At 35.6% G+C, this 24,923-nt stretch overlaps 1 protein-coding gene across 1 annotated transcript in view; it reads right to left on the minus strand.

The window, feature by feature from the left end:
* LOC149423571 (protein O-mannosyl-transferase TMTC1-like) overlaps window positions 1-24,923 on the minus strand; it is a 583,937-nt gene that overhangs the window by 513,057 nt on the left and 45,957 nt on the right. The window lies entirely within an intron of this gene.

The following is a 24,923-nucleotide window of genomic DNA, read 5'->3' on the forward strand; positions in this document are numbered from 1 at the left end:
CAGATGAGCGTCGAAAGCATTGCTCAATCCCCTAAAGCGACGCCCCCATTCTGGTACAATTTCAGTCCTAACTATAACGTGTGACGCAGATGAGCCTCGAAAGTATTGTTCAGCCCCCTGACGCGACGTCCCCATTCACGTACAATTTAACTCCTAACGATAATCTGTAAAGCAGATGAGCCTCGAAAGTATTACTCAGCCCCCAGTCTAATCCAAACACGAATTAATGACATGCTTCTGTTTAGTATAACTAGAATTAACGAGTATCTAGTAGAACTTTGAAATATTGGTTAAGCCGGAAAAAGTCTTTGTTACGTATTATTTCCAATAATAAATGGGAATAAAGGTAATTATTTTTCCTGAGGGCCACCAGTGTGAAGCTAATAATAAAAACCTATCAATAAATATTATTTTTTATGCGGGTCAATTTTTTCGCTTTCAAAAGGCATTGTCAAACAATTAATTTACATATTATACATTTATAGCCTCTAAATATGTCTGTATATCAACTATGTCAATTATTATTTTTTGAAAATATTCTATTTGGTAGCCGTGAATAAAAAAGTATACTTTGTGCCGACTGAAACAGAACAATACAATATATTTTAAATCACCAATGTTTCGCTACCATTCCGACACGATATATAGCAACGTAACTGTATAAAATCATGACCGCGTGTTGATTTAATGAAAATCACTTTTTGTTGCTTTCATGTGAGCTTTGTTATTCCTGTGCCTTTTGACACGTTGTGAGTTGTGACACTAATATTGAGTGAAATATAGGCGGCCGGTAGTAATTAGGTTTAGATTCTAAAATTACGTGAATAAGATTTTTGTAGACTTGATGAAATTAAAAATAACTTTTAAAGTACAAACAAGCTTCATAATCTAAATAAAAAACCTCCAATCATTTTTAGTGATTTATAACATAGAAGTTAGATAAAAGGTATATACAAATGAGTGATTAGTCAATTAAATCATTGATAGAGGTGTTTAATTCCGAGTAATGGATAATACGTCCGGACATTAACATTTTTTTCATAACAGATCTATTTTAAAATATTTTTTAAAGTAATTTACACGGCGGATAAGGCTCGCTCTGTCACACTATCTCTACAGGTGACCGGATAAATCATCAAAATGATAATTCATCATATCTTTAAAAAGTTATACAAAGTCATGGAAAGTGATGAAACAAAAACTTTATTAACTGGGTTAAGTAGGATAGGTTAGGTTAAAAACTTTTTTTTCATCGTTTTAATGACTTTATATCACTTTTTAAAAGTGTGTTGAGTTAGCATGGAACCATCGCTACCATATTAATATGTTTGCATAGAATGCTAATCATGCATTCTGGTTGAAAGATATTCATTGGCCGAATGTTTAATATGATCCAAATAAAACAACACTTTTCGCAAATATATACAGCATTGAATATAAAATATTTAGTATTTTTTGGCGAAAACAAACAATGATGGCACTAAATTTCAAATAAATAAATTTGCTATAAAATTTTGAACATAATTAAAATCCATATTATTTGAAGTTTTTGGTTTGGCATTTATATGTATATAAAATATTTTTGCTGGGGAATAAATTAGTAATTTTCAATATTTTCAAAAGAGGTAAATATTTTCATGCATTGAGTAAACAGGCTGTCAATCATTTTTTTCTTCGATGAAACTAGTAAACAAGTTTGAAAAATTATTAAAAATACGATGATAAAAATGCTGTTGCCCAAAAACTACCACAATTCAATATTTTCTAAGTAAAAAAGATATTTGCTAACAGTGGCTAACAGGCTTTCCGCATTCAATTTCAAATGCCTCTGCGATCAATTCGATTCCGAATTATTCAATTTCCTTTCTGGTGTCAGCCTTTTGGTAAAAAAACAAACAGTGAGAATAAAGTGTACCCGCATGACTTAACCGGGGAATAGCAGGTGTTGCAAAATGGGCGAGTTTACTCATCTGAATATCTCCATCGTGCTACGGTACTGTTACTTCTGTTATTTCAGGGAAGAACCAACTCTGCTATTATGAATATTAGGCAACTGGAATAATTTCACTCTGTTTTATCGCACATAAAAAATAATCCCACTGAGAAATGAAATCTGTTGTAATGTATTTACCACAACTTTCATTTTTTGTTACATGTTTGTGTGTTTTTAATTAAATGTTTAAATCCTATAAATAGAGCCCAACTGAATGCAGACAGTGAAAAAAGGCATCCCTAATTAGAATATATATATATATATATATAATAATTTATTATGTTGTGAGGCTGAGGGGAGTGGGAGCTGTAGGATATGAGTAAATAAAGGTTACGTGATAGATTTTAAAAACACATTATTTTATGGACAAGCCCTTATTTATTTTGTTTTTGGTAATTGCGACTAGTTTAATAGAATTATAGAAAATGAAAAATATAAAAGAATAATTATTGCTTGTAAAATAATTGTTACCCTTTGTGTTATGCATACATCGACGCCATCTAGTGAGAGAGTTAGCACTTACAATGCTTTTCTCATATAAAATAAAAAGTTGGTTGTTTTCAGGTGAAAAAATGTAACAAGCAGTAATTGTTGAATGAAACACTAGTATATATTGAATTATTTCGCGGATAAGAGATAAGCCGCCATGGCTCAATGGTCAGAGCTGTCGACCGGAAATCGAAGGGACACGGGTTCGAGTCCCGTTGGCGTCATGTTTCTTTTATCAGGGGATTTTTCAATGTGGATGAGTGTTTCAGGCGAATAATTATTGCTTATAAAATAACTATAAAATTTTACCTCACTGGGTCCTGGGTTCGAGTCCTAGATGCGACCGTATCTTTTTATGATTTTTCTGTTTCAGATTTTCGTTAAGGAATCACTAATACTGTTTTCAATAATTAATATTACAATTTGAGGTTTTAATCACTAAGTTATTCCAAAAAATAAATATTCATCCTAGACTTGCGAAAAAGTCAATAGATGTCGCACATTAAAATTAAAATAAGATATGTTTATCTAAAGACACTGACTAGATTGCATTTAGTTCGGGTTGAATATTGCGATTATACATAAAGAAAATGTGCGGTGAGAAAAATGAAGGCAATGTTGGTAGTTATATTCGAAGTATGATACAATTAAAATATAACCGAAGGAGATAGGGTCTCAATAGCTCCGTTGGTACAGCGGTGCCCCGGCAAGGCAAGGGTCCTGGGTTCGAGTCGGAGATGTGACCGTATCTTTTTGAGATTTTCTGTTTCAGAGTTTCGTTTAGGAATCACTAATATTGTTTTCAATAATTGAATATTACAATTTGAGGTTTTACTCACTAAGTTGTTCCAAAAAATAAAGAATAAATATTAAGTAGTGACAATATTTATCTTTGAGATTTCAAATGTGATCGATCAGTATTAACTAATATTACCAACAGACGTTTTTATTTTTTGCAATTTTATATGATCTGTTATATATTTAGGTACTTGCTTCATATTTTACAACATAATTTTTGAAAATATCTTCAGCTGTGTAGTAATAGCTACTAGAAGGTTCTGGAAAATTGATAAATGCAACCCGCATCGCATTAAAACCTACTAGTAAAACAACGAATGTACGCCGCATGTACTCCTTCATGACTGCTGGAATAATTTCGAACGCATATGCTCCATATAAAGCCGCGCCATCGAGGTACCTAAGTTAGTCAGTCATTCATTCAGTCTTAAAAGTCAGTACCATACGAACTGCAAGCGTTAACTGTCGCCCGTCCCTCGCACCGGTTCCCGTGCCGCACCCGGTTTTTACCTCACGAATCTACTAGGCCCGGTGTTGCACGATCTTAACCTTTTCGTCCCGGAGAGAAAAAAATCACATAAGATCCGAAGGGGGGTCACTAGAGACCCCAATTTGTTTTGCTTATTAAAGGATGTTAATGGCATAATATTGTGTAATTTGTTTTAGTAATAATTAGGGGGGAGTATATTCGAAGTGTTTCAGAAGTCATTATCAAAATATTTTCATAAATAAAGTCGTAGTTAATATTCTAATGAATTTAGATAATAATGCGGCTTTTTCCATACAAAATAGGGAAGGCGGGCCGATAACGAGCATAACTCCTCGATTCTGAATGTCGACTGGCGATTGGCGATTACAGCGTAGCTAGTTTGTTGCACAGGGTGGTCCGTAAATGATGGATCTATTTATAAATACATATTTTTAAGTTTTAAAAACCTACCACTACTAAACTAGGTACGGATGTTATTTCGAATATTATGGAATATTTAGATGTTAGTGAAGGTTATAATTCCTAATTTATGATATTATGTAGTATATTTACATTTAGGGTCAAATCGTAGTGTTTGCCTTACCATAAATAATGGGTTCGTTTGTATGTCGAGGGGTTCGAAATACAACGAATTTTTCGAATATAGTGAAAAAAAAGGTATTTTTAGAACTTAAACGTGGAGTAAATTATATTTTACTGTAACCTCAGATATTCCTGTTTTTGATTTTTCTATATAAAACACCACAACAGTCCCAACTGCTCCTATCCAATCCTCTGGAACCAGTGAGACTATGGCATTCCCAAATGGGGTATGTTGGAGTGGCGGCTCGGAACTTTTAGGTGTACTAGAGTTTTTTTTTGTTTTTTTTATAGTGAATACCTCACAAGAGTCCCAACTGCTCCCGTCTGGAGCCAGTGAGACTATGGCATCCCCAATTGGGGGATGTTGTGAGGTTGAAGGTAAGTGGGGAAGGGAAAGAGGAAGGTGGGGAAATACCTGGCTATTCAGATCTAGTCACTAAACACGGCTAAAGCCATTTGGAGCAACGTTTCAATTCTGAATGGTGGTCTTACACCAGGGTGATACTTTTTTTTATTTATTTTTTATAGTGAATACCTCACAAGAGTCCCAACTGCTCCCGTCTGGAGCCAGTGAGACTATGGCATCCCCAATTGGGGGATGTTGTGAGGCTGAAGGTAAGTGGGGAAGGGAAAGAGGAAGGTGAGGAAGTACCTGGCTATTCAGATCTAGTCACTAAACACGGCTAAAGCCATTTGGAGCAACGTTTCAATTCTGAATGGTGGTCTTACACCAGGGCTATACTGATAGTATCTTCCACTCTGGAACGTGCCGCAAATAGACTATATATTATTTTAATTAATTAATTGTGAAATAACACAAATCAATCAAATAAAATTTGAAAGAGTGATAATATTACAATTAATAGTAGACCCAAAAGTCACGAGCCGGTACTGGTATTTTGTAAGGCTAAAGGTAGTGGGGAGGAGAAGAAGATGGAGAAGAGGAAGTTGGGGAAATAGCTGGCTATTCAGTACTGGTCACCAAACAAGGTCAAAGTTATTTCAAACAACAACCTAAATGAATTCTAGTCAGTAAATTGTGAAATATCACAAAGATTAAAATTTACTTGCGCACACCGGGATTTGAACCCGCGACCTCCGGTTTACTAGTCTAGAGCCTTACCCTTCGACAACGGATGCTGTAATATTTATGAGAGAAAAAATATATAATATCAAGTTGCAGGGCGGTAGATGCTTTCAGTATCGCCCTAGTGAAAGACCACCATGTAGAATCCAAACGTTGCTTGAAATGACTTAAGCCTATATGGTAACTAGATGTGAATATGCATGTACTTCCACCTTTGTCTTACCCATATCCTCCCCCTCGCCATCCCCACTATCTTCAGCCTTACAAAATACCCCAATTGGGGATGCCATAGTTCCACTGGATAGGACTGTTTGGGCTCTTGTGCGGCTTTCACACAAATTAATTAAAACCATAGAATTTTATGATCTAATTTAAAACATTGGTAAATATGCCGTAAGAAACTGCAATAAATACATGCCGACTGATTACATAAATTCTAATATTAAAAGTACAGAATAAATATTTTACAATCCCGAAATAGATATTAATTTATAAACACCATTTCATAAGTAGGTGTGAATGAACTACTTACCAGTCTGAAGATGCCCATAGCAGGGCGAAACTAGTCCGGTTTTGCAGAGAATTATTTACCACGAAAATTAAGAGAATTAGCAACTATAACCCAATATAAAATTTAACAGACGTTTGCGATAGACTTTTTAACCATATAGTACTCTGTTTTTATTCAAGTTCCTTCAAATTACTTAAAAATGTATACAAAATATGTGTCTCTTTCTGACCGATTTCTTTTCCATGTGAGAAACAGAGACAGATATAATTTTAATGTTGTCTCTAAACATGAAACATTTACCGGATGCAAGCTAGACAGGCCGATCTTTGTCCGGCAAGTGAACATTTTAGCATCGCAAAAGGAAATACCAGTAGTGCAGTGTACGCGACCGGGAGTTAGCCCTTTCCATAAAATGCAACTTTTACGGTCCAGTTCGTAGCTCGCTGGATCGTTCTCGGTGGTGAGCGGATAGTGGGGATGGGGACGGGGGAATTTTAGCCGATGCTACGAAGCTGAGGTGCGGGGCAGGGGACATGAATTTTGCCGGAATATTGTACAAATTATTTAATATCTAAGAAACTAGAAATAAAATATATATTTTTTAAATGCAGATCGATAACCAAATAGTTTTTTAGGATTAACTAAATTACAGAGTATGTGGTGTAAAAAACAACTTAGATATAACATAAAACTCTCGTTAGTGTAAGTGTGTTCCCCCCGTCCGGTACGGGAGTGTTAAAGGAGAGGCTACAAATATATTTTTTTTATTATCAATATAATTTTTTTTTACAGTTTTTTTTCGATGTCTGTCTCACTAGGATAAACCTGTGTCGAGACAGACATGGAATCCTTCATGAATTTATCAAATTCTAACATTAAAACAGCGTCTTAGCCTTGTAACTTCTTCCCTGGCTACCACATACTTCACACTGTAGTACGGGAAAGACACAAACTCCTAATAAGTGATAAATAGCACCTATATGCATCCCCACGTGATACATACTAACTGACGATATCGTGGTTCGTCGTCAGCAAATCCGGTCTCCACCAACGCGGTGTTGAGCCACCGACTTCATCGCCTCGACCACTCCACTCCGTTCATCTCAGCTTCATCTGGTGTCGTCAAACATCGAGCAGGAAAATCACCGCTGATTACATCCACCGCCGCGGTGTTGATCTTTGGCTTGGGGAATTCAAGGTCGACAAATCCACCAACTACGTAAGCATCGGTCCGGAATCATCTCTCACTACAACACGGACTCAATAAATGCTGGGAGTTCACAGCCTATTTCATTATTCTCCTAACGACATCCCTAAAGCTGCATTGCTTAAATAATATTTCGAAAACACAAATAATAATAATACCTGGATGACTTTTATAGCGCCGTTTTTGTGCAAAAACACCTCAAGGGCGCTGTACAAACTTATAATACATTTCTACAGTGTTATTACTTAACTATTTATGGAGAAAATATACAGTACAATACTTACCTGGTAGGTCACTTGAGATTAACACTTAATTAATATTATCTATTTGTTTATTGGCGAAATTTAGATACAGGGTTTAGGACTTAATTGAAAAATTGAATATAACTGGACTTTCTCTTAGGATTGGTATATTTAATTTAAGGGTACGACAACTTAAAAAGGTAAGTTTTTAGTTTAGACCTGAATTCTGTTGGACTTGTTATGGATCTTAGTTCCGGAGGGAGTCTATTCCAAGCCTTCGGCCCAGACACACCGAAAGCGCGATCACCAAACTTAGTATTTGGCTTGCGCATAGGTTCCATCAGTCTGCCTACAGCTGCTGATGTTGCTGATCTAAGCGTTGACTGCCTCAGACCAGTGTTTTCCGGGAAGCATAGTTCAGAGATGTAGGGTGGGGCCATTTCATTGATGGATTTAAACACCATCCAGCACAGTTTGTACTGGATTCTTTCAGGGCACTTGAGCCAGTGAAGGTTACGAAGGTGTTCTGAAATGTGCGAATATTTTGAAACCCCGGTTATGAGCCGTGCTGCTGCATTAAACACTGATTGAAGTTTGTCAATTTGATATTTTGGTATTTTGATATTTTTTTTTTAACATTAACGGATTGAAGTAGGAATAAACTTAAAAATGGGAATTAATTTCTTTTAGAGAAGGGAGAGGCGAGCGAATATTAGGACTGGAATTTTGGTATAGAAATACACTTCTCGCTTCTTCTGTTGTCATCCATATGTCTTCTTATACAGACCCTTGTATTATTTAGACTCTGGGCACGGCCCGTCTCAACAATTTGGTTCACTTAAGCATGTAACTTATGTACGTCTTTCCTCTGAGTCTTTGAATTCTTAACAATGGTTACAAGGTTATACCTTGTTCTTTTGATTTATTATTTCTGCCCTTCCTGAAAACTTGCCCTGAATGGGAAAAGGTAGGTAATAAAGGGTGAATTAATTTTCAAACTCCTTTTGAATACCATTCCAGTATGAACACTATAGTTTTCTTGCTTCGTGCAGTGCTCTTTAAAATGTGCTTTAAAAATAATTTTTCAATCTTATAAAATTTAAAAAAAAACTTCTAAATATTTAAAATATCTGTATTTAGAAATTAACAACAAAGATATATCGAGTTGCATTGTTCTAGTTGATATACATAGCTGCTATTTTATCTAATATACATAGCTAGGTTATTCTAAATAAGAAAGAGTTTTAGTGATTTAGTTTTTGGGTTGTGATGCTGTGTTCGCCACCTCCATTATAAGACAACGTTTCGGACTGAATATAAATCACTTTAATACCTTTGGCCGTAAGAATCTCCAAATAAAGTAGTTAATAAAAACAGAACCCTTGTATAATGTTTCTGCACAAGCAAATGTAGGCATAGCATTTTAACGACCAGAGTAAAGGGCACAAAATATAACTTAATTGTTGTTTTTAATATAAAACTTTTATTCATATTCACAAAAAAAAACTTATTATTTTATAGTGGAATAACTTATTGAGTAAATAATTTATTGAGTAAAACTTTAAATTATTATATTTGATCATTGGTGACAATATTAACGACGTTTGGGAGTCGTTAGTTAGTTAGAGTTCAATGATAAAATGCCTAAACGTAATGTGAGAATGAACTATAGTTTAAATATAGTTTTTTTTCCGTCTAGATAACCTAATATTATTATTTACAGTACTTAATTAAACCTAAAATGGGAATAAAACATTGGAGCAGTTTTGAAAAGATTGTTTTGTTTCATAAAATAATTTTACAATAGTATAATTTATAAATTGTTCAAAATAAATCCGTTAATTAAGATTTTAGTTGGAATAATGACATGATATTTAAAAATATTGCGAGGACTTATTTGCCTTGTAGAATCTCGTACCATGGTATTATTTTAACGAGCTTGGCACTCGAATTGTGAGATACTTTCTTTGTTTTCGAGTTTGGTGGGAATTTTTGCAACGGTTGGGAAATAACAAACTATGTTACTCAGACCGCATGCTGGGGATAGAAAATAACATTAGGCTCGTTAACAACACGTTTTAAAAAAATTTTACAAATGATAATACAGAAAACTAGTAGCAGAAGATTCAACTTATGGAAAATATTATTATCTACATAACCCTATAACTTTTTTATGAAAGAACAATACACTATTTGAAACCTCATTTTATTTCACTGTAGAAGTGATCCGAATCATAAATAAATAATAGATTAAGATAATAACAATTATGTGGAAATGCAGATGGGATGGATTGATTGTCGTAAGAACACCAGTTGCTCAATTGAAGACCACAGAAGAAAAAAAAAAGGAATGTCTGTTAATCCTACATTACTACGTGACATAACTGAGTATGATTTACACTGTAAAATTGTTTTATCAACAACAGTCGTTGTCGAAAACCTGCGCGGTTTATTTGGTTAGTAATGTATAAACGTCCGCGTGCAAGTAGACAAAAATATGCAGTCAGTTCTGATTAAAATTTACTAATAAATGTTTTTGACGAAATACAGACTTTAAAACATTAAATTCCGATTTATTCAAATTTTTTTTTGAATGGACATTTCTCGATTCGATCAGTTTTTGATTAGAAGGAAGGATTCTAGGTATCGATTCTCCATCGCCGTCAAAAGTATATACATTGGTCGACAATCTTATTCTTGAGTCTCGTCAAAGTGTAAGAGGATTATTGCCACATTGGGCGGTGTTGAAACAATATTATAAAAGGTGAAGGGCATGAGTGCCTCAGGAATGTATGTAACAACAGTGTATTAAATAAAAGATAAGGGAAATGAATTCCATGACACAACATTTATTTCTACAACACTTCATCAACCTTTAAATAACATGAGAACTCTATATTTAGTGACATTTATCTCAGGCGTGTGCTACATCCGAAGGAAGAAAGCACGATTGCTAATTTTAAATATTGCATTGAAAGCGACAATTGGGTGGCATTTATAATAACTAACCTGAAGAATGTAATGACGGGCGCCAAGCGATGCGTTTATGCATTGCTGTAATTTAAATGAAGAGACAAGGATGACCAAAGGTAAATCCACAAAACGGTGTCGTCATCCTTGTACGTAATCGTGTTTGCTCATGGAGAGGTTCTTGTCTTCCCGGTGTTTCACGACGTCCCGGAACCGCGGCCAAATAAATACTAAATTGTCGAGGTGCGCGTCTAGCTTGCGAGCCCCGTCTCCCGTTGTCCAGAGTTGCCATAGATGCCAAGTTGTAAATAGAGATGGGCAGTGAATAATGCTAATGCTCTGTAGCGGGCAGGAAATGACTGCTACAATGCCCCCTCAGCCAAAGGACTTATGGCTATAAGTCTGAGGTTCGCCTGACACCTCCTGACAAGTTTGATGCACCCTCCAGCAGCAGAAATGTATGGTGCGGATTAGGCGGGTAGTAGCGGCTTCGGCATTGCAGAGTTCCGAATCCAAATATTCCCTGAGGTTCGGTAAGGTCTGGAGCGGTTGAAACCCCGCATGGAGATGACGAGAGAAGAGAGCGGTCCGGATGTCTTTGGTTGACGTATTCTGGCGATGACGAGAGAAGAGTGTAGTCCAGATGTCTTCAGTTGACGTAGTATAGCGAAGTTCCTTGAAGATTGAAGAAGTCTACACCTACTCAACCCTTGGTCACCGTTGAAATAAATAAAAAGAAATATTGAGTAAAATGGCAGGCCCTTATCGAAGAAATAATGTATATAAAAGAATCATTGTTCTAAACACAAAGATTTAATAGTAATAGCTTAAAAACAATCTTAAAAAAGGTTGAGCAAAATTTGCAACAGAGTTGTGAATAGCTTAAATGAACAATGCCTAACTATATGACAAGTCAAAACCACCCAAAGTGTCTACGTGACAGCTAGAAATTATTTTAAAATTCCCTATGAAGTAATTTTATTTGTAATTAAATCTCCACGAAAAATGACGGAACAACATTCCAGTGAAAAATTGATAAAAGCATCCAGAAATTAAACCAAACTGAAGATCAGTAGGTAATAGTTAGCTCATCTCGACATAGATGGCAGTAATGTATTTAATGAACAATAATAAATCTTCTTGGAATTATTATACAACAGTGTACCGATAGTTTGTAGAAATTATCTCGAAAATTAATTTAATAAATAATTTCATATTCATACACATATTCTTCCGTCACCAAGTGAACCAGTGGGTGGCTGAAGAATACCGATGAACAATTGACAGAACACCTGATTCATTCCATACTTTTCCGAGCTCTGGAAAAGCAGGGAAGGAATCAAATTACGAAGAAAAATTTAAGGACATGCACTATGATTAAATATGTAAGACATAAAACCCATTACAGAACCAACCACCATAAACCTGTGAATGTGATAATGGCTTACCGACTATTGATATTGAAATTTTCATAAAAAAATCAACAAAAATATCTTAATTGTAAGCCTGATGAGGGCTATCATGTGCTAAAGAGCCTAAGCCATTATAACCCCACAACACCTATCCCAAATAAGTGCTGAAATGACAGCATCTATATAGAAGGTATATTTCCTTCAACATACTGAAACACAACCGAGGAGCTAGTATGCTAATGTGTGAAAACAAAAGCACGAAGCTCATAAGCTTATGATAAGGTCATTCAACAAGACATGACAACTTGATAAGTAAGGTAGAGCGCCAAACAAGCACATCTTAATCAATGATGCTGAGAAAATAGCGGTAAACAATTAACATAACGAAGAGAGCGGATCCTCATAAGAGAAATAGATGTGTATGACAATTTCCAGACAAAACACAATTAACAATAGATACGTAATAATCATTAGAAATGACGACATAGTAACATACAAAGCAGGTTGAAAGGCGGAATGGAATTCTCCAGGGAAAAGAAAACCATTACTCCCAATCAACAAGGTAACAAAAAGGAAATAAGTTTCCTATACCCACGTGATCAGTGTAGGTACCAGAAACCCGTTCACTTTTTCCCTTTGTAAATAATAATAAAAACAATTAATTTTCTGCCCTAATTAAATCTTTAATATGGAATGTTCCAATAGGCTTTCCCTTCATATCTGCCAGTTTGTAAACGACGGCCGAGACCTTATCAATAATTTTGCTTCTTAAAAATTTTGGAGCAAGTTTGGCGGATAAATGCTTAGAAGCATCGGACAACACGAAAGAGCGTCTCCAAACAATGTCACCAACTTTGAATTCCACATTCCTTCTACGAAGGTCATAGTGAACCTTATTCCGTTCGTAGGATTGACGTAAACACGTCCTAACTTGGCAGAAAATGTCATTAAGCTCAGAAACATCTTGAGCCCATGTGTCACGTTTCGAGAATGTTAAATCTTCCGAAGAAAAGTCAGGTGATTTGTAATCTTTGCCTGAAATAATGGCTTCCCTGCCAAAATTTAAAAAGAAAGGGGTGTAACCCGTTACCTCATGTACAGCAGTGTTAATAGCGAGCTCTATTTCAGGTAAATGATTTGCCCAAGTTCGATGATCCGTTCCCACGTACGAACTTAAGGCTGTAACTAAAACTCTGTTAATTCTCTCTACAGGATTATTCTGTGGATGATATCTACAGTTAAAAAACATGTGACGTACATGATATCTGTCAACTAAATGTTTCAATTCTTTCGAAATGTATTGGGGACCATTGTCTGCGATGATGCAATCCGGAACGCCAAATTTTAGGAAAATTTCATCCTCTATAATAGCAGAGACATTTTTCCCATTCGCACTTCTCAGCGGAAAAATTTTTGTAAATTTAGTGAAGAAATCAGCGACAACTAATAGATATTTATAACCTTTCTTGTAGGAGCTGGGAAGAGGTCCCAATAAATCTGTCGAGATAACCTGCCAAGGACGCTGGACCAACTTAGGATCTCCCATAAGACCGGGTGCAGCCTGATTTGAACTTTTCTGTCCTAAACAAGTGTGACATTTAGATACAAATTTCCTTACGTCTGAGGACATTCTAGGCCAGTAAAATTTCAAACAAATCCTATTCAGAGTGTTCATAATCCCAAAATGGGCAGATGTAGGAGGTACGTGATGTAACGCAATCAACTCTTGTCTTTGATCCTTAGGAACAACTTCCTTCCAATCATTAGACTTATGCAGGGCTTCCATACTCTGCACATGCTTATATAAAACTCCCTCTACAAGTTTCCACTTCGAAAATAACTCAGGTTTAGCTAAAACGTCACGACACATTTTATTGTACCACCGATCAGTACTAATAATGGGAGATTGAACAATTGATGAAATAACTAAAGGATCGCGAGATAAAGCATCTGGCACAACATTTTCCTTCCCTTTCCTGTGTTCAATAATAAAGTTAAATTGCTGCAATCTGACAGCCCACCGAGCTAATCTTCCAGAAGGTGATTTTAAGTTTACTAGCCACTTCAGACTATAATGATCCGTAATTACTTTTACAGGGATGGGTGACCCTTCAATGTAACCCCTGAATTTCCCCAAAGCAAAAATTAACGCATTAAGTTCTTTCTCAGTAGTAGAGTGGTTCCTTTCCTGAGCCGATAACGATCTACTAATGAAGGAAATAGGGTGTTCCCTGTTTTGATCATCTAATTGAGAGAGTACTGCGCCTAAACCTTCGTTTGATGCATCACAAGAAATAGTAAACGGTTTATTAAAATCTGGGCATGCTAAAACCGGAGCCGCGACAAGAGTTTCCTTTAATTTAGAGAACGCCGCCTGCGCTTGATTATTCCAAGAAATTTTTTTACCAATGAACTCTTTTTTAGTTAAGTTGTGTAACGGAGCAGCAATAATAGAGAAATTCAAAATAAAACGCTTGTACCATGATATAATACCAATGAAACGTCTCAGACTCTTTTGTGAGGTAGGTACCGGAAAATCAACCACAGCCTTAACTTTGTCTGGGTCAGTTCTCAGACCATTACTATCTATGACATAACCGAGATATTTAAGCGATTCTCTACAGAATACTGACTTTTCAATGTTAATCGTGAGACCCGCCTCGAACAGTTTACGTTTTACAAGTTTAAGTAATGCTAAATGCTCTTCAAAAGTACTGGAAATTACAATAATATCGTCTAAATAAAAGAAAACTTTACCATCAAATTCTGGGCCAAAGATTTTACTCATGAGCCGCATCATTCTCGAGCTGGCTCCATGAAGACCGAAAGGCGTAGAAGTAAATTGAAAAAGACCCCTTTTAGGAATAGTAAAAGCCGTTTTTTCCCTTGAACTATGTTCTAGTGGAATTTGATAAAAAGCATCTTTTAGATCAATAGTGGATAGAAAACGAGCTCCCCCCAAGCTGTCTAAAATATTTGAAATGTATGGTAACGGAAAAGCGTCCCTCTTAGAGATCGAATTAATTCGTCTGGAATCCAAGCAAAGGCGGTAAGTGCCATTTTTCTTTGGTACTAGTAAGATGGGACTGTTCCAAGCACTACTGCTCGGTTCAACGACGCCCATCTCCAACATTCTATCAAGTTCCTTGTACAACCGGGAGCAGGTGAGGTGAAATCGGATAGTAACGCTGTTTTACAGGTATACTATTACCAGTGTCTATGACATGTTCCTCTAAATGCGTACGACCAAGTTTGTCCCCAGAAATTGAAATATAATCTTTAACTACATTATCAAGTAAATTTTGTTGATATTTGGATAAGTGATGTTTGTCCACAATACCTCTGACTTCAGAAGTAACCCGAGGAGCAGATTTTACTACCTTCGTATTCATAAACTTAGAAATATCCGGACAAATGTTAAAAGATTTCCAAAAATCAATACCGAGAATAACATCCGTCTTTATATCTGGCATGACAACAAAAATAAACTCTTTAACAACATTATTACATGTTATAGGAAGCGAGATTTTCAAGTTACAGCAAACGGAATGACCCGTCGCAGAGGTTAAAGAAAATGAATTATTGAGCTTAGCCAACCTGGCACCAAGTTTTAAAAGTTTTAAATGAAAATTGTTACCGAGAATAGAAACATGTGAGCCTGAGTCCAACAGGCCAGAAAAAACAGTTCCGAGTGTAGAAAAGGATACGAAAGGACGGCCGTCCCTGTCAGCCTTCCCTCCGTAACCTGATGCTCCTAAATTTCTGTAAAAATTCCTGACTACCGAAAGCCATTCTTGCCATGCCGGATCGAGAGCAGTGATACTGGTGGAGACGTCTTCCGCCAGCGGCACAGCTAACGTCCGGCTCTCGCGTTTTTTTACCTAACGCAATTGCAGTCAGGAGTCTTAACGCCTGGACATCCACAGCGGAAGCAATGAATCTCCTCCCTGGAATTCACGTTATAACGTTTGAAAGACATGTTGTTATGAGAAGAATTCACATGCCTGAAAGAATTTGGTTTAGAAGGAGCATTTGTATTTGGTGGCGCCTTTACGCTAGCAGTTGAAGGGGTTTGAGGGGACTTTGAACCTTTCCTCTGGTCAGAACGACTGTCTGCCAATTCAATTAATTTGCCCAATCTTTTTAGGGTAGTTATGTCCGGAATGGAGTTTAATGCAAGTTTCTGAATATATCTGGGAAGCATATTGCACTGGAGAATTTCCAAAATTTCTACATCAGGCAATTTCTTGTTTAATCTTTTATTTAGTATGAGAACATTAGTGATAAAGGTGCCAAGTGAATCATTAGGTGCTTGCATAGTTGACCTCAACTGTGCAAGGAGTCTACGGTCATAATCGAGAATTTCATATTCCTCCTTGAGGCCTCCCACAAGGTTATCCCAGGATTCGAAAAGGGAGCGATTGACCCTCAGCCAATCAAGGGCAATCCCATCAAAAAGTTCAAACGCGCCTAAAAAAAGATTGTGCTTACTTACAGAGCGAGACAGGGCGAGTTCTTCAACACGTTCAAGAAACTTCCTAATGCAAGTAGTGCCATCGTACTTGATATTCCATAAATGCAGTGGAACCAACGGAGATGTGGGAACAATAATGTCTGCAACCTTGACGGAAGACATGGCGGATTCTTTTACTTGACTCCTTGTATCAGGCATTGTGACTAGATGTACCTAAATATTAATTGGAAAAAAAAAGAACAACAAGGCAACATTAATCACGTCCGAAGACGGCAATAATAAAAAGTAAAATTCCCAAAAGAGGAAAAATGGGTGTAAAATTATTCGTACCTACACATCTAATGGACAAAAGTTCAGAAATGGACATACACCAATACTATAATTTCAGATGTGGGAGTCTGGAACAACATTACAACAATAATAAAATAAAATATACGGGACACCCACCAGTCCCGCAGAGTATTCACGGCCAAAAATTAATTTTAAAATAATTATCGTATAATTATGGTTATATCAAAATATTATAAGAAATGCGGCCGGAACGTCGCGAAACAGAGAGACCCCCATGAGCCGACATAAAAATTACCTTCATCAAGCTAGTTAAAAAAAATGCCACCTGCAAAAATTATTGTCAACTCTCAATGCCAACGAGACCGAAAAAAGTAAAATTAAATGCCAATCGGGTTAAACCACGTGGTGCGCCATTGTAAGAGGATTATTGCCACATTGGGCGGTGTTGAAACAATATTATAAAAGGTGAAGGGCATGAGTGCCTCAGGAATGTATGTAACAACAGTGTATTAAATAAAAGATAAGGGAAATGAATTCCATGACACAACATTTATTTCTACAACACTTCATCAACCTTTAAATAACATGAGAACTCTATATTTAGTGACATTTATCTCAGGCGTGTGCTACATCCGAAGGAAGAAAGCACGATTGCTAATTTTAAATATTGCATTGAAAGCGAAAATTGGGTGGCATTTATAATAACTAACCTGAAGAATGTAATGACGGGCGCCAAGCGATGCGTTTATGCATTGCTGTAATTTAAATGAAGAGACAAGGATGACCAAAGGTAAATCCACAAAACGGTGTCGTCATCCTTGTACGTAATCGTGTTTGCTCATGGAGAGGTTCTTGTCTTCCCGGTGTTTCACGACGTCCCGGAACCGCGGCCAAATAAATACTAAATTGTCGAGGTGCGCGTCTAGCTTGCGAGCCCCGTCTCCCGTTGTCCAGAGTTGCCATAGATGCCAAGTTGTAAATAGAGATGGGCAGTGAATAATGCTAATGCTCTGTAGCGGGCAGGAAATGACTGCTACAAAAGGTACAAACTTACATACGTCAAACGCCAAAAGTCATTGCGTGATTCGACCCACTCGTTGTTCGAGTGAAATGATTTTGTCGAGAATCGAGGCCAAGTAATATTCTAGATATGACACTATCAAGTGCTCGATTTGGGTCACGTCAACATAATTACAGAGGAGTTGTATTTTGCGAATGATGATTAAACGAGGCATTGGCATCAGAACGCAGCTACGTTCGTTCCAAATTTCATATATTGCAATGCTACGTATCCAAACGCAAGCAGATCTGCCGAGCTGAACCTCAAATTATGGGAAAGAAACGGAGCAACCGCAAATGGCGCGAAACGCTGCTTGCACTTGCGTCGTTCCTTTCCCGTAATTTGTGGCTCGCTTTGCGTTTTGGTTCGCAAATGTATACGTACTATTAGACTGTATTTTTCGATCGCATTTATATACCATAATATACCCAGTAATAAACTCATATATGATATAGGAATACACGAGTGTGTGTAAACATGCTTTCATTTTATTAGACCTTACATAGCTAAGAGCAATTTAAAGACAAATATCTGCTGTTGATACTGCTTTTTGTGTGCTATGTAATAGTTTATTAAAAGCTGATATTGTAATTTAGTAAAACCACTCTCGCACTTTCTTGGTGCCAAAAACATGGTCCCGTGGTTTGCCCCTAGCTCGTTCAAATGATACCCGATTTCGTGTTAGGCCAAGTCTTTCAAATTTGAATGTCTATGGTATCGGCCAATAATCAACCGAAACTTCGCTCAGTTTGTGATGTGTCCGATCACGTTTGGCTTTACTCGGCGCATTTGTATGTTTCTAGAATAACTTTTTTGTTTTTTAATATGCTGCTTCATAAAATTTTTCGTATTGTTCAAAGTTTAGAGATCTAGTAATTTTAATGTAGTAAAAGTTTATCGTTCAATTAATAATTAGTTATTGTATTACTTTCTTCTAACATAGAGACTATCAATTACTAGACTGATTCGTTTACTGTAGTCCTACGATCTTTCGTATATTTGTAATTCCTTAAAATTAAAGTACCTTGCGCAAATTGAAGAACTGTTACGTAACGACGAACTAAAAAACACTAAATATAAAATATTTTACTTTTTAATCGATGTCTTTTGTTTCTCTTATAAGTTTAATAAAAATAATCGGGGTAATGATTTTATGAAATTCTTAAGATTAGCTTCGGTTGTGGATCCGAATTGTTTGCTGTTCTATTTTTAGCAAAACTGAAACCAGAAGAAAACCGAAGTTCAATATCGTTTCCGGTTGAAAATCTAGTTTGGTTAGGTCACTAGTAATTGCGTTGTTTTGAACAACGTATAAAACCGATGGTAACTTTAACGATTATTATATTAACTCTAGACAAAATATACTATAATATTCAACATGATATTCTTGACGATCCCCACCTTTTTGTTTAAGTCCCTGCCCACCCCTTTGTGTAGTTTAATAGTTAGTTGATTATTATACCCTCTTACCCTGAGAGATGATTCACATGCCCAGCAAGGCTTCGCACATAATAAATCACGGAGGGTAGTTATAAGTTGGGAAGGAGCAGGAATTAATTTACTCAGAGCCCTCCCGGGGGTGGCGTTAGGGGATCGCCAAAATTAGGGATAAAAAATCCATGCAGGATGCGCGCGCAAAAATGTAGGAAAAAAGTTCTCTAATCCCTTGGTGAACCGATTTGTTTTTCATTACCATCAAATAAACAAGAATTTGGCTCGAGATGTTGGCCGTAGCTTAAAAAGGATTATGTGATTTCCTTTGTAAACCCGAAGATATGCTACAATATTAATTCCCCTGTGAACTTAGCATATTTGCCCCTTATGACCTGGCAGTAAGCAGTTACAGTATAAATTAAGAACACCCGAATTATATTCGGTTTGGGTGAGCGTGCGTTAAATTAATTTTCATTGCACCATCACATTTTACATTCAAATAAATGTTTATTAAAACCGTTAAAACAAATTGCCAATGTCTTGAAATATATACTTTAATTTCTGTTACTGTTGCTAAATTTAACTGTAGAAACGCACAACTAATCTAATGATTATCATTTTATACGTATTACAGTTTTCAATACCCGCCTTCGCCCGAGATTTCAATTTAAAAATAAGGAACAAACTAAATGGCGTCTTATCCATTTTTTTACTGTCACATGGATATAACTCATGACGTAAGTGACGTGGTCAGTCAATAGATTGGTAAATGTACGATATAAATTTATAAGAAACATTATTTAATCTTCTGTATGTTTAAATGGTATGCACTAGGAGGTTTTACACTGATGCACAATTTAAAAAAAATATATATTTTTTACTATCACTCTTTGACTGAAATCAAAAAATCTGAAGAAATTAAGTCATAAAAAATTATGACTGAATTTCTTCAGATAATACATCTTAGTAGCCATCAAATGAAAGACAACAAAAAGCTTTGTTTAAAATAATAATTTCAAAAAAATTCAACTACCTAAGATATTTATGGAATTAGAAAAAGCAATATAGAAATCCATCATTCGTATCAAGACCTCAAGTTCGTATTTTCCTAGAATGCTTTATAATATTACGATCCCTTGAAAGAAAACCACACATGATCAGCAAACACAATTAATACAACTGATTGATATATCATTTCTCAGAAATGATATAAAGGCAATCTTTATTTAAAAAGAATTCGCAAGTACAAGAAAAAATCAGATTGGAGAAGAATATGTATCAAAGGTAACACGTGCTATACATTGCGCTGGAAATCGAATACTGCGTGGGGGGGAAATATTTTTTCCAGATATAGAGGGAAAACTAATTAAAAGGAATATTGCGACTTTTGCACATAGCGTTATTTGTATGAACTCGTTAACGGCCATCCATACTAGCGACCAAAATAATTCTTGTGAAAGTTTTACAAATTATTGGAATTGTGGCTCTGCTAGATAAACAAAAATATATTTTCTATCGATTACTGTGTTTTGTTTCAATTTTACATCCGCCACATGCGTTATATTGCACATATCATAGAAAAGCCTGGAAAGGTCACGATGTCCAATCCAATGAAGATAGGTGCTTATTTATAAAATATAAGCTTTAAATAAGCATAATAACAAGTGAAAAAATAATTTGAGACATGTATGAAGTGTTTTTAATTTGTTTGCAATTTATTGCTTAAAGCTTCAATTTTTTGAATTCATACAACTTTTTCGATTACAGCAATTTTATGATTAAACTTTTATGATTATATTTGCTGTAGTACCCGGAAAAATGTCTTATGTCATCACTCTAGTATCTGTCTTTTACGTTTTTATACCAGACGTGTGAGAGTGAAGAAGTTGGTCATCCATGACGTTCGTACGACCTCTCTCTAAGACTACTATATCGTGGAGGGCAGTTTACTAGTTTTGGCATAATCGGGTCTTCGTTGGTAGATTTAAAACATAAAAATAATAATGTATAAATCTATAATTAAGGGGTGATAAGGAGGGTGTAAAGTAGACATAAGCAAAAGCTGAGACGGATATTGGCAGGGTAAATGAGTAATTGAAGAGAATGGACAGTCACTAATCACTCCATAATTTCATTTATACCTTGGTACGGTTTATTTTTATTTTTTTATGAAGAAATGCTTCTGTCAAAACTAGTTAGAAACGCGTTCATTATATACCACGATTATCCAAAGTTACTTTGTATAATTCAATACTGTCACTCCACTAAGTTATTATTTTTCAAAAAAGAAACCATTATAATGCAAACTGATCGGGAATGATGAAAGAAAAATCGCAAAAGAGTAATAGCCAAATTTATTGCCTGCTTGCATTGACAATGAGCGATAGAAAATTTAGTCGCAAAGAATGTCGGGCATATTACGGAGAGAAACGACGGCGATTAATTCAAATGAGAGCGAAAAAGGGCTACACATCGGGACCACGCGTACGCTATGAAGAATGTCCCGAATTATTCTAGAGCGCTATCTAATTTAGGTGAACGTTTAAAAATCTTTAAATAGTGACGTAAGAAATAGGAGTATCACACGTCACTGATAGAGGGAGGAAAGATGCTAGGCTCAGGGTTGAAGACTTCTAATGGAGTCGACGACTCGAGGACGGAATTTTGATTTGAAATTTTCCTTTCGCCTAGGTTTTTCGGCAGCCGAAAGGGGATTCAATTCAATATGTGTGGAGCAATATTTGTCGAGTACTAGCGGAGTTGGGTTTATTTAAAATAGCAGACAGATATTTGCCTTATCCGGAGGAAACCATATAATTGGGAACGGGATATGGCTGACGTGTATTTGAGATTCGTTTGCTCGGCATGATTCGTGTTTTCCAATATCACTCTAAATCAAGATCAATTTGTGGATTAACAGTTATTATCGGGATTTGAACTCATTACTTAGTAAGTGTCAAATAGCAAACACACAGATTATAATCAGGTACTGAATAGTAATCGTTATCACAAATATATTATCTTATGTATGTCTAATAGTATGTTTATTTAAATAAGTGTACTATAAAGTTCTGAATTATAGTTCATTGAAAAATAAAAGCTTTAAAACGAGTTACATCACAGAACCTACATTTTTTTTTACTAATTAATAACTTTTTCAAATTACAATTTGGTTGGTTTTTTCAACAGCTATATTAGGTAGTTGAGAAAGGCCCATAACTGTATTATGATTTTAGTTATATTTTAAGAACTACGACAATAATATTTTGTATAAACAAATAATAAAACACAAGAAAAAACATAGTTGAGGGAAAAACCATTAAAAAAAATTTGAAACTGAATGAAAAATAATTTATTTTAATGAAAAAAATAGAACAATCAATAAAAATATTTAAAATTAAAAAACTACTTAAATATTAAATTATACCAATAAAATACTTACACGTTAAATAATTCCAATAAAATACTTAAAGGATAAATTATACCAATAAAATACTTACATGTTAAACAATAAAATAGTTAAATGTTAAATTATACCAACAAAATATTTACATGTTAAATTAAACCAATAAAATTTTATGTAATTAAAAAAAATGATCATAGGTTAATTGGTAGTTATTATTCTAAAAGAGCATACGTTTGTGATAACATCGTCAAATTTGAATTTAATAATATGAAAAAAATTGGAAAAAGATAAAATATAATTTATTTAAACGGTGTTAGAAACTCAAGTATTCTTTCAAACTAGTGAAAGGGAAGATACGTATGTAGATTAGATTTTCATCCCAGCCAGGAAAATCAGATTTAAAATATTACAAGTACGAGGCGGAGCTAGAAGACGGCGTAGAACCTTTGGGATTGCTTGTAAGACAGGATCCCAGAGGAAAGGAAGTAGGAACAAAGTAGAATGTGAGAGAAGACACGGTGTCCCGCGGCTTAGTTTAATAAAATGATTCCCTTCTCTTACTTATACCTGTGAGTACTGTGCGCCCTAAAAATCACGGAACATTATATTATCATCGTGAATACATTGATTTTACATTCAATTTCTTTCTTTCACCCTTGTGAAAGGGGACCGAGACACCTTGAGGATTTATGCAGCCATCCGATACGTGAATGTGGTTTATTTTTATATGTTATTAACGCGTATAAGATGAAAGTTTTTCTAGACATTTTGTGTAATTGAAAATAATTTATTTGCATACTTATTGTGTGGATGGATTTTGTTAGTTGTAATTATTGTATTTGCATGAACCATGTTTGCTTTTGAAATAATAAAATATTTTACAAAACAAGCGATTCATTTGAATGTGATCGCTGAGTTGAACTTTGATATAATTTAGGTACCAGAGGTTCTCAAACTTTTTTGCCCCGTAGACCACTTGCCAAAAAAAATTTTTTCGTAGATGCCCTGCCTGCCGAATATTGAATTTTCCTAAAACTATTAACGTCCCATGTGATAATCATTTATTTTTTTTGTAAAAAGATTCCCTTCCCTTGCCTCTCCAAAAACCGAGAGGCGGTTTAGTTACTCTGTCTTTACACTGTGTAGACAGGGGCGCATTTTTGAGGTATTACACCAAATGAAAATGAAGCAGGATAAGCAACAGTAATTTCTTTCTGTAGCTGTCCCTACAGAACTGCCACTTAAGTTCATTGTCAGTGCTTATTCCGGTCAGTTCTTCTTGTCACATGATATCCGATTCTTCAACTTTCCATTTCCATAGTCAAAATGTCCTCAAAGTTGTTCTTAGTTTTGAAGTCTGTGTGAAGTGCATTTAAATGTTGAACGTCATTAATACCCTGGGTGTTTTTCAAAAACAAGTTGGGGAACTAGGAAAATTCGCGGCCTTCAATGTTCAATGTTTTGCTTGAATATGTTAATTCTGACGAGAAAAGGAAAGAGGACTCTATTTATATACCTCAATTTACAATTTTACGAAATATAAAAATACAAATATCAAATAAGTAATTTCTCAGACTATTATATTTGTGTTAGGTCTATTGTGTCATTTACGGAACTCCTAAATGTTGACTTGAGGTAAATTGATAATAAATTGTCCGCTCGTATATACCCCCATCTCGTGACCCCCAAATTTTTTTCTCGCTGACATAGACCCCCAGCAAGCCGATAACGACCCCTTAAGAGTCCATATAGAATACTTTGGGAACCTCTGAGGTAAACAAACACAAACAGTAAATCGTTGGAAATATCTAATATTAAGTTTTTATATTATATATTCAATGATTACATATTTGATAAAGCCTAATGTGTTTGAAAAGTTGACGTGGTTAAAAATTCTAAAATTCGTTGTGGCTTAAAAGCGTGATTATTTCAAATCGGTTTTTCATCAAAAATTAAATTGATTTTACTGTTAAATTAAACTTTTCCTGGGCCAGGTTTCATCGATCAGTTAGGACTTCATAATACGCACATGGTTTGCGTGGTTTGCACTCGGTCAACTTCTTTTGAATTTATAAACAAAGTTTTCATGCTTATTTTACTAACCATCGATAAGCCCACATATCAGACAAAATATGCGTAGCCACACGGGGTGACCCAGTAACCATTTAACCATTCGATGTTTGCTTCCTATTAATTTTATCTTCCCGGTAGGCGATCTATAGATAGGAACAACCCTTTTATTCACGCTGTTCTGGAATAAATTACTGTTACGGTCTTCAGGGGGGCAGGTGATTTTTGTTGTGGTAGGGAATAATTCATATTTAATAGCAACATACGTTTCGTAGTTCTAGGGGTTCGTGTGTCAAGGAGTGAAAGATATATGAATATAACCCTCCTTATGCGGCGCAAGGCGATGGGTTGTGTTGGAGAGGTTCAAAGGTCTACCCAAACGAGCCTTTCCCGATCTGGCACACCAC

The sequence above is a fragment of the Hesperophylax consimilis genome, chromosome 5 (genome assembly GCF_061612785.1).
Source record: "Hesperophylax consimilis isolate HC1 chromosome 5, BYU_Hcon_1.0, whole genome shotgun sequence".
NCBI lineage: Eukaryota > Metazoa > Arthropoda > Insecta > Trichoptera > Limnephilidae > Hesperophylax > Hesperophylax consimilis.